General features: G+C 40.4%; 1 pseudogene across 1 annotated transcript; it reads right to left on the reverse strand.

Moving 5' to 3' along the window:
- Positions 1–584: 584 nt before the first annotated feature.
- On the reverse strand, positions 585–15,839 carry LOC311184186 (patched domain-containing protein 3-like; annotated as a pseudogene). The gene is made up of 4 exons: positions 15,678–15,839; positions 14,578–14,699; positions 9,682–9,827; positions 585–2,088 (listed from the first exon to the last, which is right to left on the reverse strand). The product of its transcript is annotated as a patched domain-containing protein 3-like (transcript).
- Positions 15,840–16,426: the final 587 nt, after the last annotated feature.

Below are 16,426 nucleotides of genomic sequence, written 5' to 3' on the forward strand. Positions count from 1 at the left end.
TATAAACATAGGGGTGCAAGTGCTCTTTGGAATTGATGTTTCTGTGTCCTTTGGGTAAATACCTAGGAGTGGGATTGCTGGATCATATGGAAGCTCTATCTTTAGTAGGTTGAGGAATCTCCACACAGCTTTCCATAGTGTTTGGACCAGTTTACACTCCCACCAGCAGTGCAGGAGAGTTCCTTTATTTACACATCCTCGCCAACATTTGTTGTTGCTAGTTTTTATAATATGTGCCATCTCACTGGTGTGAGATGGTATCTTATTGTAGTTTTGATTTGCATTTCTCTGATTGCAAGTGATGTTGAACATTTTTTCATATGCCTGGTTACACCCAATTTTTATAGTTTAAAATAAAGATGACAACAGTTCCTAATTTATAAAACATTTTAATGTAGGATTAATTAATTTTTCTAAGGATATTTTAAAGAACAGCTTGGAATGAGATTTCCCAATCAAGGAAACATGCATTTGTTTTCAGTTTATCAACTATCCTTAATAGAGTATTTTTACCAGACTGGGTTGGGGCAATCAAGAATTCTAGGATGGGGCTCTGATTTGTTAGTGGATATTCCAACAAATTTTCAAAAAATGGTTAAGAATACTGGAATAAAAACTAGGCCATGAATAGACACCAATACGATGACAAGAAACATAATCTTAAAACAGGTCCGGAAGATGTATGTGTTAGCTACAGATAAAACAGCCACTCCTATTATTGTTGACAGTGCACTTTGTAACACTGCGTAACCTAGCAAAAACAATGCCTCAATTGCTTTTTGGTTTGCTGAGGGTTTAGAAATGGAAACAAATGCATATGAAATATGTGCACAAAAATCAAAAGAAAACCCTATACAAATCACAAGATTCATCATGGATATGGAATCAAGGTTGACATGCCAGAATCCCATGAAACCTGTTATTCCTACAATCACAGACCCAATAGAAAAAGTGACCCACAAGGAACACAGTGGGTGGGGAATTAACAATAAAGAAACAATGAACATAACTATGGTTGCAACAATGACACTTCCAATAGTGTTTTCTAAGATGGCAGAATATTGATCAAAATAGATAAATGCTAGGTTATACACCATTAGGGGAATCTCACACCTTTTGGCAATACTTCGTAATTGGAATAACATGTTCTTCTTACTGCGCAAAGAAGAAACACCCGTGGTCTGAATGAAGGCCCAGGAAGAAGTAATCTCATGTGATGATGAAATATTAATATCATATGTAAAAATTGGAAACTCACTAAAAAAACAGGAATGTTGTTTATAAAACTATCTCTGTCATTTACAGCTAAGTTGTTGGCTTCCATATACTGTATATATGCTTGTAACCAAAACTGTGTTAGATTTTCAACGACATAATCACTGTTTTCAAAAGCGATCAGACATTTCCCCAATGTTTGCCTTGTGTTTTTATCCCAGTAGTCAACTGTTTCAGTCATGATAACCATCACTATGGGACCATAATCTGAAAAATGCTCTTCATGGATGTTAAAATAGGGTGTGATATAGGAATCACTTGCCAGATGCCAAAGGTCTAAACCTTCCTGCACTTGGAAACAGCCATATATACTGAATGCGATGTACAGAAGGTATAAAACCACTATCACAAATTTGGACTTAGTGTTTGTGAGAAAGGGGCCAAAATAATCTCTAAAGAACAAGTCCATTGAATGGATGCTCGATTCTTCATCAGTTCGAAGAGAACAAAATGGGAGGCAGCAGCACATTATCAGCGAGGAAAAATTTTGGTCCGGATTACCCTCTGACCTTTGCAGCCTGCGCTGACAGGCCGCTTCTCTCTTACCATCTAGGGCCATAGAGGCGCCAAAACAGGTGATGTTATAAAAATAACAGAAGAGCAAGGTTGTTCTCGTGTAAATGCAAAAGTACTGCACGGACTTAAAGGAGGTTGTTACCCCTGTAAAGAAGGCCAGGACATTTGTGAGAGTGGTGATGGTGATGGGCACCACCACGTGGGAGTAGACGTCAGACATTCGCTGTTGTACGCTGTCCATGATGTTGGTCTTCTGCCAGGCAGAAATCATGATAAACATGTCATCAACGCCAACACCTGTAAAAAAAAAATCTTAATGCACATTCATATCCATAAAAGTGTAAATAGCATAATTCAAAAGGTTTCCCCCTTTTTCTCTTTTGAATGAAGCAACATTGTTTTACATCCTTGTTGAGTTTTTGACAGTCTAGGATTTCTCCCCTCAGGTATGGCCACCTTCGCTCTCCCAGCACCAGCGCACCTTTGGTCCTCCACCAGCGTCCTTGTGCTCTCCTCCGGTCCCTCTTACCACCCCCCCTCCTCCCCCTGCTTCCTGGCTGTCTCAGCTCTAGGACAGCTTTCAAGAGTTGCTTTGAAAGTTTGTCTTTGTCTGACCCTTTGTCTAGTTTCCCTATATTCCACATCTAAGTGAAATGATCCTTTGTCCCTTAAGGTCTTATTCTTTGGTCCTTCAGGTTTTATTAATCTCACAGAATCTGTGCTTAGGTAACACTCTCCTTGGTTGTCTCTGAGTCCACAACAGAGCATACTCCTCCCTCTGTAATAAGCTTATGCTTTGCACGGATTCCTATTATTTACGCACAGCGCAGTATACTCCACCTCTCCAATTATGGTACCTCGGTGTTGAGATCAGGAAACCTGGTGGATGCGTGTTAGTTCAAGCAGGATTAGCAATCCGTTTCTGATTCCACTAGATTACTTCAGAGACCATTTTCTCTCATAAGCCATTTCACAGAAATGCAGAAACACTTTCAGCCAACATTCTGTTACTGAACCTATCTGACCACCAACAGCATCAATCTATCTTTGCGGTATGACTTGAGAGGCACGGTGTCATTGACAGGCACACTCACACTAGTTTTCCTGCTAGTCTGTTTTTGAAATCCAGATTATGTCATCCGAACTTCCCTAGCTGAATCTAGCAAGATGGCCTCACCTTCTCCAGATACCCACAACTAGATTGCAATAGAGCAAAGCCCAAAACCCCTGAAGGAAAAACAGACCTCCACAGCATATCTGAGGAGCAGCAGGCCCAAGGGAGGGAAAACATGAAGCAAACTCTGTGTAGTGAGATTGGGGCAGCACAACTCGTGGCGGGTGGGCACATGCTATGCAACAACCCCTACATTTGGGCCTCCCTGGTGGCGCAAGGGGTTGAGACACAGCCTGTGAAGCAATCCGCAGACTCTGCAGCACGAGTTCGATGCCCTGGCTGGCCAAGGAGCAACCCACATGGCAATCAGACTTCCCCTGACTCGCCCGCTGCTCCCCTCAGCAGTGTATTTCAGTCAGTCTGCTTGTGTATTTCAGTCAGTGAGAATCCTCTCATGCCCCCTCTCCTCCGGCCTGTACTCCAGCTCTTGTATGCATAAATAAATAAATCTTAAACAAAGGAAACCCCTACAGTTGTGGGTTTGACACACAGCAATACCAGGGACTCCTGAGACCTGGCAATGCACTGAATAAGGGAGTCAGCAAGTTGACAACCAGGAACTGGAAAGCTTTGGGGTGGTAGTTCAGCATGAGCATTACTGGCTTGAGTGGAGTCTCACAGTATAGAACAGCTGGATCCTGACCTCTCAACAGGGAGAGCTGAGTCAGGTCACCTGTGTCTTCCCATAGAAAAGGCTACTACTCGAGACTGGGATATTCAGAGAAATTGCCACCCTAACATGTGGCTAAATCCAAAACAACAAAGGAATCCTGGTAAACTAGAGCTCAGTGCCTGCTAATGACAGGCACTCACACCCCAGGATAAGGCTTTGAGTGTCAAAAGAGAAGAGAACTCCCTGCCTGTGAGTCCATGTCAGCTGCAATCTGAGCCCAGTGCTCAAGCTCACGCTCAAGCATTCAAGAACAGCTTAGCGTGAGCATGAAGCCATGAAGGACATTAAGGCTGAGAAGTGGGCAAAGAAGTGGGGAGCACTTTGCAGTACCACCTCTGGTATCCACAGCACAGTAGGAAGCTTGAATTCCTGGCATTCATTGGGGTGATTCTTTGGTGCCCCACTGCCCTGGCACTCACTGTACCTTCTGCCCCTCATAAGTACCAGTTCTCTTGTTACTTCAACAGGGGAATAGACAACGATTTGAAAGTCTATCCCCACTACAACCCATCAAGATTAAAAATGAGGGGACAGACAAACAGATCACAAATGTTGGAGGGGAAAATGAAAGATGGGAGCCCCATTCAAGCAAAACGGCAACACATGACTGACATAGATTTAGGGCAACAGTTCTAACAAAGCCATGGAACTCCAATAACAGAGGACATGAGCCAACAAGAGAATACAAACAAAGCAATATGAGGTGGCTACAGTTAGAAATCACAGAAGTCTGAAACACTATAACTGAATGAAAAACATTCATTGAGGGCCTCAGTAGCAGGCAAACAGAAGCAATGGAAATAATCGGTGAGCTCAAGAAACACCATATTGGCAAACACACAATATAACAATGCAGGAAAAAAGGAATTTGAAAAAGGATATCATGTTTTCCTTTTGGGAAAACAGAGAGAAATCACATCCATCTCATATGGGTCCTAGAAGTAACAAAAATAAAGGCATAGAAAGTTCACTTAAAAAATAATGCCAAAGGGGCAAAATGGCAGCAGAGTAAAGATGCTGGGCTCACCCTCTCCATGTGTTCAAACTAGATTGCAACAGAACAAAGCCAATGACTCCTGAAGGAAAAACAGACAATTACAGTACAAGTTAAGTGCCCATCCAGAGGAGGGAGACCCCAGCCAGCAGTGGAACAGGCCAAGCAGGTAGCCTGCCTAGGCAGTGAGGTGAGCCCCAGTGGGCCTGGCAGAACTGGCAATGCGCTTACAAAGAAACATTTGGATGACCTCAGCAAGCCTCCAGACTGGGTCCTGAAGCAGACCCACCACCCAGGCCCCCAGAGAGTGGTTCAGATCTGTGAGCTCAGCAGTGGCTCATGGAAGCAGGACCATTGACAGCAGGCCTTGGCAGTTCCCAGTGAGCCAGGGCAGGACTGGAAGCAGACCAGCCACAGCAGGCATTGGTGCAGACATCAGTGATCTCTAGTGGGGGGGGGGGGAGGCGGGAGGCAGTCCTGGAAGTAGCCCTTGGCAGACCTCAGGGCCTGGAAGCAAATCCACCAAGGTAGGTCCCCTGCTGAAGTTGACCTATGTCAAAATGCGCAGTAAGGAAACTAGAAAGAGTTCAAGGCAAAGACAGAATGAAGAAGGCAGTCAGGCAGAAAAAAGCAGATAACCTATAAAAGTACCCTCTTCAGGCTTACGTCTGAATTCTCTGAGGAAATTCAACAAGTGAGGAGAGAATGGAATAATGTATTCGAAACACTCCAAGATCAAAACTGCCAGCCAAGAATACATATCCTGCAAGACTTTCGTTCAGATGTGAGGGAGAAAATAAGGACTTCCCAGACAAATGAAAGCAGGAGTTTGCTATCACTAGACTTCCTCCTCAAGAAATATTGAAAAGAGAACTCCTATCTGAATTTTCCATGAGAAAAGTCACAAGAAACTAAATTATAGAACAGAAAACTAAAGACAAAAATACAATAGCTAATACCTTTATATCAATAATCACTTTAAGTGTGAATGGAATGAATTTGCCAAGCAAAAGGCACAGAAAGGATGCTTGGATCTGAAAACAAATTCAACTTCTTGTTGTCTCCAGGAGACCTATGTGAGTTCAGAAGATGAACAGATTCAAAGCAAATAAATGGCTGGGAAAAAAAATCCTACTAGTGAATGGGACCCTCAAAAAGGCAGAGACAGACATACTTCATCAGACAAAGAAAAACCTTGCAGTTAAAAAGGGGAACAAGAGGCAGAATGGTCATTGCATAGTGATTAATGGAGCAACACATCAGGAAAGGATCAATATACCATCAGTATACATGCAGCAAACAAAGGTGCACCCAAATATATAAGACAACTATTTGACAAACCTAAAAACAGACATTGGCCACAACACAATGATGGTAGAAGACTTTGACACCCCACTTACATCAAAGACAGATCAACCAGAGGGAAAATCAACAAGAAAACAATCGCCTTAAGTGAGCAATAGACCGCTTGAGCCCACCAGACATTTATGGAGAACTACACTCCCCAAACGCTGAGCACACTTTCTTCCGAAGGTCACATGGAACATTTTCCAGAGTGGATCACATGTTGGATCATAAAACAAGTGGGAATAAATCCATGAAGTTTGAAATCATTGTCAGGCACCTTTTCCAATTACAATGGTATCAAATAGAAATCAAGCACAAAAGCAAGGTGGGAAAAACCCTGAGTAGGTGGTGACTATAAAGCACCACACTCATGACTACTGGGTTAATGAGGAAATCAAAGAAGAAATTTAAAAAACACCTGGAGACAATGGAAAATGAAGATACAACCTATCAGAACCTCTGGCCAGGAGCAGGAACAGTTCCAAAAGGGAAGTACACGGCAACACAGGCACACATCAAGAAATAAGAAAGAACTCAAATAAATATGCTAACATTACCTGAAAGAATTAGCAAAAAAGCTAGTTGAAGGAAGGAAATAATAAAAATCACAGTGGAAATAAATGACATAGAATTTAAAATGACAGTTTAAAAAAGTCATTGAGGGCCTCCCAGGTGGTGCAAGGGTAAGACACATCCTATGAAGTTATCTGCAGCCACTGGGCCACGGGTTCGATCCTTGACCAGGGAGCTGCGCACATTTTGCAGCAGATATCTCCTGACTTGCCCGCTGTTCCCCTCAGCAGTGTATTTTCGTCAGTCTGCCTGTTCTGTTCCCTGCTCTGTCTCTGGTGAATCCACTCATTCCCTCATACCTCTGACCTGTACTCCCCACCTTGTATGCATAAATAAATAAATGTTAAAAAATGTCTTTTAATTTAAAAAACCAATGAAATGAGTAGCTGGAAATTAGGGAAAAATAAGATAGAAAACTTCTAGCTAGACTCAGTAAGAAAAAACTCTTAGTATAAGGGGGTAGAAGGAACATATCTCCACAGATAAAAGGCATCTATACCACACCCACAGGTAACATACTCAGGGAGAGAATAGGACAAGATTTCAGATACACAACAATGATGTGCACTATCACCACCTATGTTCAACAGAGTATTGGAGGTACTAAAGCTATTAGGCAAGAGAGGGATACAAAAGGAACCCAAACTTGAAACAAAGAAGTCAAACTCTCACTATTTATAGATGACATGATAATACATATAGAAAAACCTAAACACTACATTTTACAAAATATTCGAACAATCAGTGAAGTGAGAGACTGCAAAAGCAACATGCAAAATTCTGTTGAATTCCTATATGCAAATAATGAACTAGAAGAGAAAGCCCTCAGGAAAACAATCTCATTTACAATAACATCGAAAAGTATTAAATACCTAGAAATAAGCCTAACAAAAGAGGTGAATGATCTAAGAAGAGGTGGCACATATACACAATGGAATATTATTCAGCAATCAAAAAAAGATAAACTCATGCCATTTGTAGCAACATGGATGGATCTAGAAGGATTTTTCTCAGTGAAATGAGCCAGAAGGAAAAAGAAAAATATCGGATGGTTTCACTTAAAGCAGGAATATAGGAGAACCAAAAAAGACATCAGCGTAAAAAAATAATAACAGCACAAAACACAACAAAACAAAGACAAAATTATAAATCAGAGACATCCTGCAGGGGAGGAGGAAGAAGAGGGATCAGAGGGAGGGAGGAGCACTGGGGACTGAGGTGATGGTGCACGGGTGCATTGGGGAAGGAAACTCTATGGGGACTACACATGAGGGGATGGGGGGAAGGAAACATTGTTCAAAAATGAACAATGATGTAAAAAATTAAAAAAATAAGAAATAAAAGTAAAAAAAAATAAAGAGGTGAATGATCGATTCAATGAAAATGATAAGGTATTGCTAAAAGTAATAGAAGACAATGCAAGAAAATAGAAAGATATTCCCCACTCATGGATTGGAAGAATTAATATTGTTAACGTGTACACCTTTTCCAAAGTAAGACAGATAGAGATGAAATGTAATTCCTATCAAAGTTCTAGTGGAATTTTTCAAAGAAATAGAGCAAATTTAATTGAAATTTATATAGAGCCAGAAAAAACCCCCAATAGTCAAAGCAATATTGACCAAAAAACGTATTGGAATTAAAACAGACACACAGACCAATGGTATAGAAATGACAGCCGAGAAATAAACCCATAATTTTATGGACAGTTTATGTACAAAACAGGAGTCAAGAGTACACAATGGAAAAACGAAGTTCTCTTCAACAAACGGTACTGCAAAACTGGGTAGCCACAAGTAGAAAAAAGAACTAGACCACTCTCTCCTACCATACACAAAAAATAACTCAAAGTGGATTAAAGGTTTGGATGTAAGATCTGCAGTCATATAATACATAAAAGGAACCAGGCAAAATACGCCATAATATTGGCTTCATGGCTGTCTTTGGGGATTTGACTCCAACTTCAAGAAGACAAAAGCAAAAATAAACAAATGATACTACACAAGCTAAAAGGCTTCTGCCCAGCGAAAGGAAGTCTCATCAAAATGAAATGACACCCTACTGAATGGGAGAATACATTTGCACATCACACACCTGCCAAGTAGCTAATATCTAAGATCTACAAAGGACTCAGACAACTCAACCAAATGAAAACAAGCCAATCGAAAATGCACAGGAGAGATAAATAGACACTTCTCCAAAGACAACACACAGATGGCCAGCAGGCACATGAAGAAAATGTTCAACATCACGTATCATCATGGAAAGGCAAATCAAAAGCAGAGGGATGTACCACCTCACTCCAGTGAGAATGGTCTACATGTGTATCTAACAGAAACCACAGAGGTTGGTTAGGATAAGGAGAAAAAGAACCCTAGTACTTTCTTGGTGGGAATATAAAGGTTTCCTAGGTTTGAATTCACCAATCTCATGTGGATATGGTAGATTGCTTTTAATTATTTTTTCAATTCTCAATCACACTGAAATGAACATACTTACTCTACTTTTTGAAGCATTTTTTCAATTATTAGGACAAATTCCTAGAAGTAGAATGGAGAGGTGAAAGACATGCACCTTGAATCCCCTTGTAAGCCTTTTGATTTGATACAAAAATTGGACTAAGTATGAGCCAATTCATAATCTTCTCCTAGCAGCAGATGACAGTGTTCATTACATACAACCACCCCAAAAGCTTCAGTCTCGCAATTTTTATTATTCTAATAAGAAAACAAGGCATCTAAGTTTTGGTTTAATTTGCATCCCTTGATTGAGAGGTCATATATTTTCCCCCTTACATTTTCAGTGTATTGTATTTTCCCTTTTCAGGGTTGTGTGTGTGTGTGTGTGTGTGTGTGTGTGAGAGAGAGAGAGAGAGAGAGAGAGAGAGAGAGAGTGAGAGAGAGAGAGAGAGCTGCCTGCTCATGTCATTCTCTTTACTTTTCCATTTGGGGTCCTTATTTTTTCCAGCTCTGAAGACACAATTTAATGTTTGTCTTCATTTCTGACACCTTATTTTGGATCTGTAGTCATCTAAGCACAGTTCTTTTACTTAATCTATCATAAACTCTTTCTGTTATCTACTTTCTCCCAAACACACACATAGTGTAGCCTCACATTTGCTTTACTCACCTAGTATTAGAAATGGTGCATTTGCAACTATTGTCACAAATGGCACCCCCATGTACAGCATGAGGCCAAAGCCACTCACCACTGCCAAGGCAACAGAAATCACTCCAACGACTGCAATAAACATTTTGTTTCGTATACAGCTAAACCTGTAAATAGGGAGGGAAAATGATGAATTTTTAGAAGCAGCTTCCATACTCAAATTCCATCAATTCATGACATTCTTGATTTGGACCTGTTCTGAAATCTCTCCTGCAATCATTCTACACCTATCTCCTGGAGACTTTTAATTCCCATGCACTATCCCAGACCCACTATACCAATTCAAAGAGGGAAAATAAAAGTTGGCATTTTGTGCTTTAACTTAACTATCTTCTTATGCAGCTGGCCAAGCACTAATTCCCTGATGGTGTTTCAGAACCACATACATGTACTGGAGCTCAGCAGATGGTTAATTCCACTCTAGTGTTCAAGGAGTTGTGTGTGAATCGAACACAACACTAAAGGGCAGGCAGCTGTAGTTGAGAAAGTACCCACATCCAATTATCTTTGCACTCATTTCCTGATCCCAACTAGCTATTAATGCCAACCTAAAGGGTTCCTGTACAACAGAGATAGTATGTGGTTAATAAAATGCATGAAAGCATCCTGCTAAAACAGTTTTAAGATTCTCCTTTATTGATGAAGTGGGTTCAGAAAAGTTGCTATAAATTGCAAAAAAAAAATGTTTTGAAATGTACTGTTTTTGCATCAACACAAGACTTTTCTGCACCAGAAATGTGAATATAGAGAGAGCATTTGAAAGCATGTATGCAGTACTTTGCCTCCACAATAACTACATTACATTTTAAAATATTGACAGCCACCTGTGGTTTTATATTTTAATTTTATGTGAAGAGTTTTAAAACAAATGATTGATAAAAGTCTCTCTGGACATCTATAGGAAAAAGAAACTAAGTGTGAAGATTAGGAGAGAAAACTAAGGAAATGGAGCTACCGATTCCAAAACAGAATGTGACGAAAAGACTTTTTCAGACCATATTCACATAGCAAAACTTTCTTTTTATTAAAAGGTTTCTGCACCATTGATGTGTTTCACTTTTTCTCAAACTGCTGTTGCCTTGAGTTAAATTTAGTGTCCCAAATACACACACACACACACACACACTCAAATTTCAGAGAAAAAGTAAATCGCTTGGTTACAATAAATTTGAACATAATGAATGTTTTCCTTTTGCAATATTTCTTGAAAACAATATTTATAAATATTTAAGATAAGAACTTAACAAAGATAAACTTCAAATGCAAAAAGATTAGTAAGAGCTACACAGGACATGTTTAGTCTCAATCCCTTTTACAATTTTCTGCCTTTTTATGTAAAATTTTTAGACACTGATGTAGGAAGGTAAATTGTTGGCTACAGTGACTTTACTTTGACTAGTTGTGCTGATGTTCTCTAAGCAACTGTTATTAATTATAAGTGAAGGAAAGATATGAAAATGGACACTGTAGGAGACTGATGAATGCACATGCAGATATTCTAGAACCCTACAAGAAACTTGATAGAAGCATTTTATCAAAATGATCGGAGAATGATCGAACTTTAGATTTCCTATGACCCGGGATCAACAGATCTTCACTCAGTAGGTTTACAATGACGCTGCAGAATCATTGTATCTGAAATTTTCCAAACACGATTCCAATGGTCAGTCAAATTGAGGCATCCCTGGCAGCAAAATGGCCAATTTTCTGAACATTCTAATAACTTGACAGCATCAGGCTGAATGGGAAATGATTACACTTAGAAAACTGTATGTTTGGGGTGGAGGCCACATCTTTCTAAAAGATAATGATGTCTATTAAACACAAGAACAATTAAAGTATATTTGAGAGGAGAAAGATTTTCCAGATTTTCTCAGAAATTGATCTAATAGTTGGCATAATAAGTTTTGTCATTTCTAAAATGCCAAATTTGAAATAGACTACAAACTCAATATACCACTACTTGCCATAGAATGGTGTTCAGTTTGGCCATACTCTCTTGGGAAGGTCTTACTATTGTCCACATGATTTCATTCCAAGCCAAAAAAAAATATGGAATGCTCAAATGTGTTGAATCCCTGAGCTAAACAAACATAAGATAGTCATATTGATAACAGAGAGAGGGAGGGCGAGATGTCAAAAGAATCTACAAAAGCACTAGCAGGAAAATCAGTTACATATATTCAAGTCCAAGGAAGGCAAGTATTAGGACTATACTCAGCACATGTGCTAACAGAAATTTCCTGGTTATTTTCCTCTTTGTGCCTGCTCCAACCCAGGAAGTAGTCTTGCAGTGTGGAAAGGAGGAAGGCATACTAGACAAATCCTATGAGAAACACTGTCTTAAATATGCTCAGAATACTCAAGGAGAACACTGACAAGGAAAGCAATATATGAATGAAATAATAATATACATAGAAAAATTTAAAAGGAACCAAACAGAAATTCTGGAGCTGAAAAGCTAAAAAAACAACCAACAAACGCATATACAATACAAACAAGTGAAACTTAGAGATGCTGACCAGATTTAGCATTGTGCTGGAATTGCTCGCCAGAGCCATTAGTCAAGGGATAGAATAAAAAGAATTCAAGCTGGAAAGGAAGAAATATAAGTATCCTGTTTCAGAGATTACATAATCACAGATATGAAAATCCCAAAGCATCCACAAGAAAACTACTAGTTACAAAAAATTCAACAAAACTACAAGATACAAGAAGAACTTATAAACATCAGTTCTGTTTCTATTTATGTGCAAAGAGCAATTGCAAAGGAAATTAAGAAAGCAATTATATTTAAATAGTATCTAAAAGAAGAAAATACTTAAGAATACATTTGACCAAGGAGGTAAAAGATGTGTACACTGAAAATTATAAAACACTGGTGAAAGAAACTAAAGAAAACCTAATTTAATAGAAAGACAACCTTAGTTGATGTGAAGGATTAATACTGTTAAAATGTCAATCACCCAGCAATCTACTGATTCAACTCAATTTCTATTGAAATTGCAATTTCCTTTTTTCTTTTTCAGAAATGGAGGAGACAACCCTCAAATTCATTTGAAATTGCAAGGAGCCCAGGATATCCAAAACAATCTCGAAAAAGAAGAAAAAGTTGCTGGACTGAGATTTCCAGATTTCAAAACTTACAACAAGTTACTGTAATTAAAACAATGTGGGGACCTCCCCGGTGGCTCAGCGGTTGATCACTGGCTTGCGAAGCTGCCCGCAGCTTATGTAGCGCCAGTTCCATCCCTGGCCGCTGGGTGAGGGTCGCACTTGGCACGCAGAACTCTCGTGCCACCTGCTGCTCCCCTCAGCAGTGTATTTTGTCAGTCTGCCCATTCCGTTCCCCTATCTGGCTCTGGTGAATTCTCTACCCTCCCGCGCTTCTGACTTTACCCAGTGCTGGTATAAATAAAATAAATAAATCTTTAAAAAAAAACAAACAAACAAACAACAAATGCAATGTGGTACTAGCATGCAAATAAACATACAGACTAACAGTATAGAATTGGGAGTCCAGAAATAATCCATAAATATAGCCAGATAATTGACAAGTGTAGTAAGTCTAACAGACTGGAAAAGTGTTTTCAATAAATGGTTCTTGAAAACTGGATCTTCACATACACAAGGATGATGCTGGGACCTTACTAAATACCGTAAACAGAACTGAATTAGACATTGATCAATAATCTAAATAAAACAGTTAAAACCATAAAAATTTGTAGAGGGAAACACAGGGTCAGTGTGCATGACCATGGACTTGTCAATGTACACTTAGATATAATACCAAAAATACAAGTACCAAAAAATTAGATATGTTGGATTTCATAAAAAAATAAAAAAAATGTTAATTGTTACAGGCCATTGTCAAGAAAGTGAAGAGACAGTCTATAAAGAGGGAGAAAATATCAGCAAGTCATATAGCTGAGAAGTGGCTTAATAACTGAAATATGCAAAGTGCTAATGAAAAACTTGAATCAACAACAAAAGGTCAAACAACCCAATTATAAGAAGGGCAAAGGACTTGGATAGACATTTCTCCAAAGAGGATATACAAGAGGCCAATAAACAATTGAAAAGACAATCAACATGATCATATATTTACATAAACGTGAATCATCACCACAATGAGATACCTCTTGACACCAACTAAGAAGACAGGTAAAATCGATAAAAGGGAAAAGGATGAGTTTTGGTTTATAGGGAGAGTGTATAAAAGCTGGAGCCCCTATCTACTGCTGGTGGGATCGAAAATGGTGTGGACTCTGGAAAACAATGTGATGGTTCTTCAAATAGCTGACTATGGAATTCTCATGCAACCCACCAATTCCACCTGTAAATGATTCTCTTAACATGAGCACAGCATGTTCCTTGCAGTGTTATGATTGTCATGAGAAGGAAATATTCCAAGTGCCCACAAAAGACCATGGGTAACCAAATTGTGGAGCACACATACAATGGAGCACAGAGCCATCAAGTGGAATGAAGCTGTCACATGTGCACAAGGACAAACCCTGGAAGCATTATGATAAGTGAAATAAGTCAGTCACAAAAAAATGTATGATTCCATTGACATGAAAATCTAAGAAAAGCAAATACATAGAAAAAATAGAGTCAAGGTTAATCAGGACTGGAGGAGAGAAGGGCAGCAGGAGCCACTGATCACTGGTCACAGAGTTCTTCTTTCGGGTTAGAAAAGATATTTGGAAACAGTCACGACAGTATGCAGCTGTGGGGATGTGATTGATGCCAGTGAACTGTACACTTGAAATGGTTAGAATGGCAAGTGTTACGTTAAAAAAATCTTACAACAAATATTTTTAAATTTAAAAACTAATAAAAGTTCTTTTTTACCTGTAGCATGATACGATTGCAAATAATATGATCAGAAGGTATGCCGTGTAAAACAAAGGGACCACTGACCTAGCAGTCGCCTCAAATTCCAGTTTCCTAGAGAGTGATGTGAAGTAGACCACCTGTCGTAAAAATACAGTCAGGTAAAATAACTTTCAATTCCAATATTTGTGTATGAGTGACAAGATCTATCAAAAAATTATAGCTTACTGATTGAAACATGTTACAGTTCGGTAAAAGATTAAAATAGTGTGAATTATGATTTTAGAATAAAGGTAATAAAAAATGTTCCCCACCAACGCATGGCATGCTTTCTAAGATTTCTTTCAAAAATCCAATGTTTAATATTCCTGAGTATACCAATTCTCAATTTTCCCAAAACTGTGTAATCACTGATAACTGTCAAAATTTTGGCTTTTTATGAATGACGAGTAGGTTGCTGTCTTTTGCTATTTAAATACAAAGCATAATTTCAGCAAGGCCTGGTATCCAAAGCCTTTTCCCAGCAGGTGTCTCTCACCAGGCGTTTGTTCAACATCTAAGGTGCCTGGCAGGATGCTAGAAAATACTTGAGAAATCTGAGCTAATTGTGTTTTTCAAAAACACCAGGGAACTTCAGCTTAAAGGTTTGTTTTTTATTCCAGTGACACCAAGCAAGTTTTTGGGGGCTCCAGAAACAGTGCAGACATGAAGTGAGAGAATTCTGACTAGAAAACCAAAAGGAACCCTGAAGATCAATGTCTGCCCTGAACACGCCCACCCCTGGAGTATAAAATGAGTGTTTCCCACTAGAATGTGACCCAGTATCTAGGCTGGCGGCTTCCCTTGGTGTCCCTTGAAGAAAGCTGGCTTAAGCTTCAAAGAGAGTGGAGCAGACCCGGTACCATGTCAAGGCCTCCACCAAGTAGCCAGGCGTGGACAAACCATGGACAGTTCTTATCCCTCCCACCTTCTCCTCCCTCTAAACCCAGCCCCAGGCACCTGGATGTTCTTCAAGGCCAGGTGCTTTTCAATGGCATGAATTTGTTCCAGGAACTCGAGCAGCCACTTCTGGCTGCGCACGCTGTCCTCGGGGTCCATGGTCTTCAGCTTCATTCCACTTGATGGCTCAAGTAGTACTGCAGCCACATGGCCTTGTTGTGCAGGAGTAACCGGCTTGTCCCTGAGCCGGGACCTAGGACGGTTCCTCCCAAGAGGCCGGCCAAGTAGAGGGGCGCAGCAGAGGTGTTGTAAATAGGGAAGGTGATGCTTCTCAGGTCCATGTTGTTATTCTTCTGCCAGATGAACAGGAGTGGGTTGGAAGGCATGCAGGTGCTCTGGTACCTGGCACACACCTGAGGGTAGAGAACCTGGGTTCCAACTCCCAGGGGCGCGGTCAGCATCTGCACCTCCTCATCCAGTTGACTAATTTCTTAGAAGGTGACTTATCCAGCAGATTGGCAGTGTTGGAGACCACCAGGATGGAGGCAAAGTTGACCTCCACGCTGGACTGCAACGGGGAGAACAGGTGCGACCCGTTGGTGGAGAAATGTGCCTGCACGTAGCGCCGCTCGGCCTTGGCTGGGCTGCCCAAAGGGGTGTAGTGCTCCTCCAGGTTCTCTTCCGTCTCCCTGGGCAGGTACATCAAACCGGTGCCCAGGACAGCCATCAGCACCAGGGGCGCCAGCAGGAAGAGCCAGGGGTGCCAGCCCACAGCCAGCCCCATCCTCTGGAAGCCCTGGGCGAGGGGCTGCTCCAGGCAGTTAGTGTGGCAGCGGGGCCTCCCAGGGGATGGCTGCTGCCCCTGGGCTTCCGGGATCGGTGATTCCCCTCTCTCAGACGGCGGGCGGGGTGGGTCTGAGGAAGGCCC

The sequence above is a fragment of the Talpa europaea genome (assembly GCF_964194135.1).
Source record: "Talpa europaea genome assembly, chromosome: 14".
Classification (NCBI taxonomy): domain Eukaryota; kingdom Metazoa; phylum Chordata; class Mammalia; order Eulipotyphla; family Talpidae; genus Talpa; species Talpa europaea.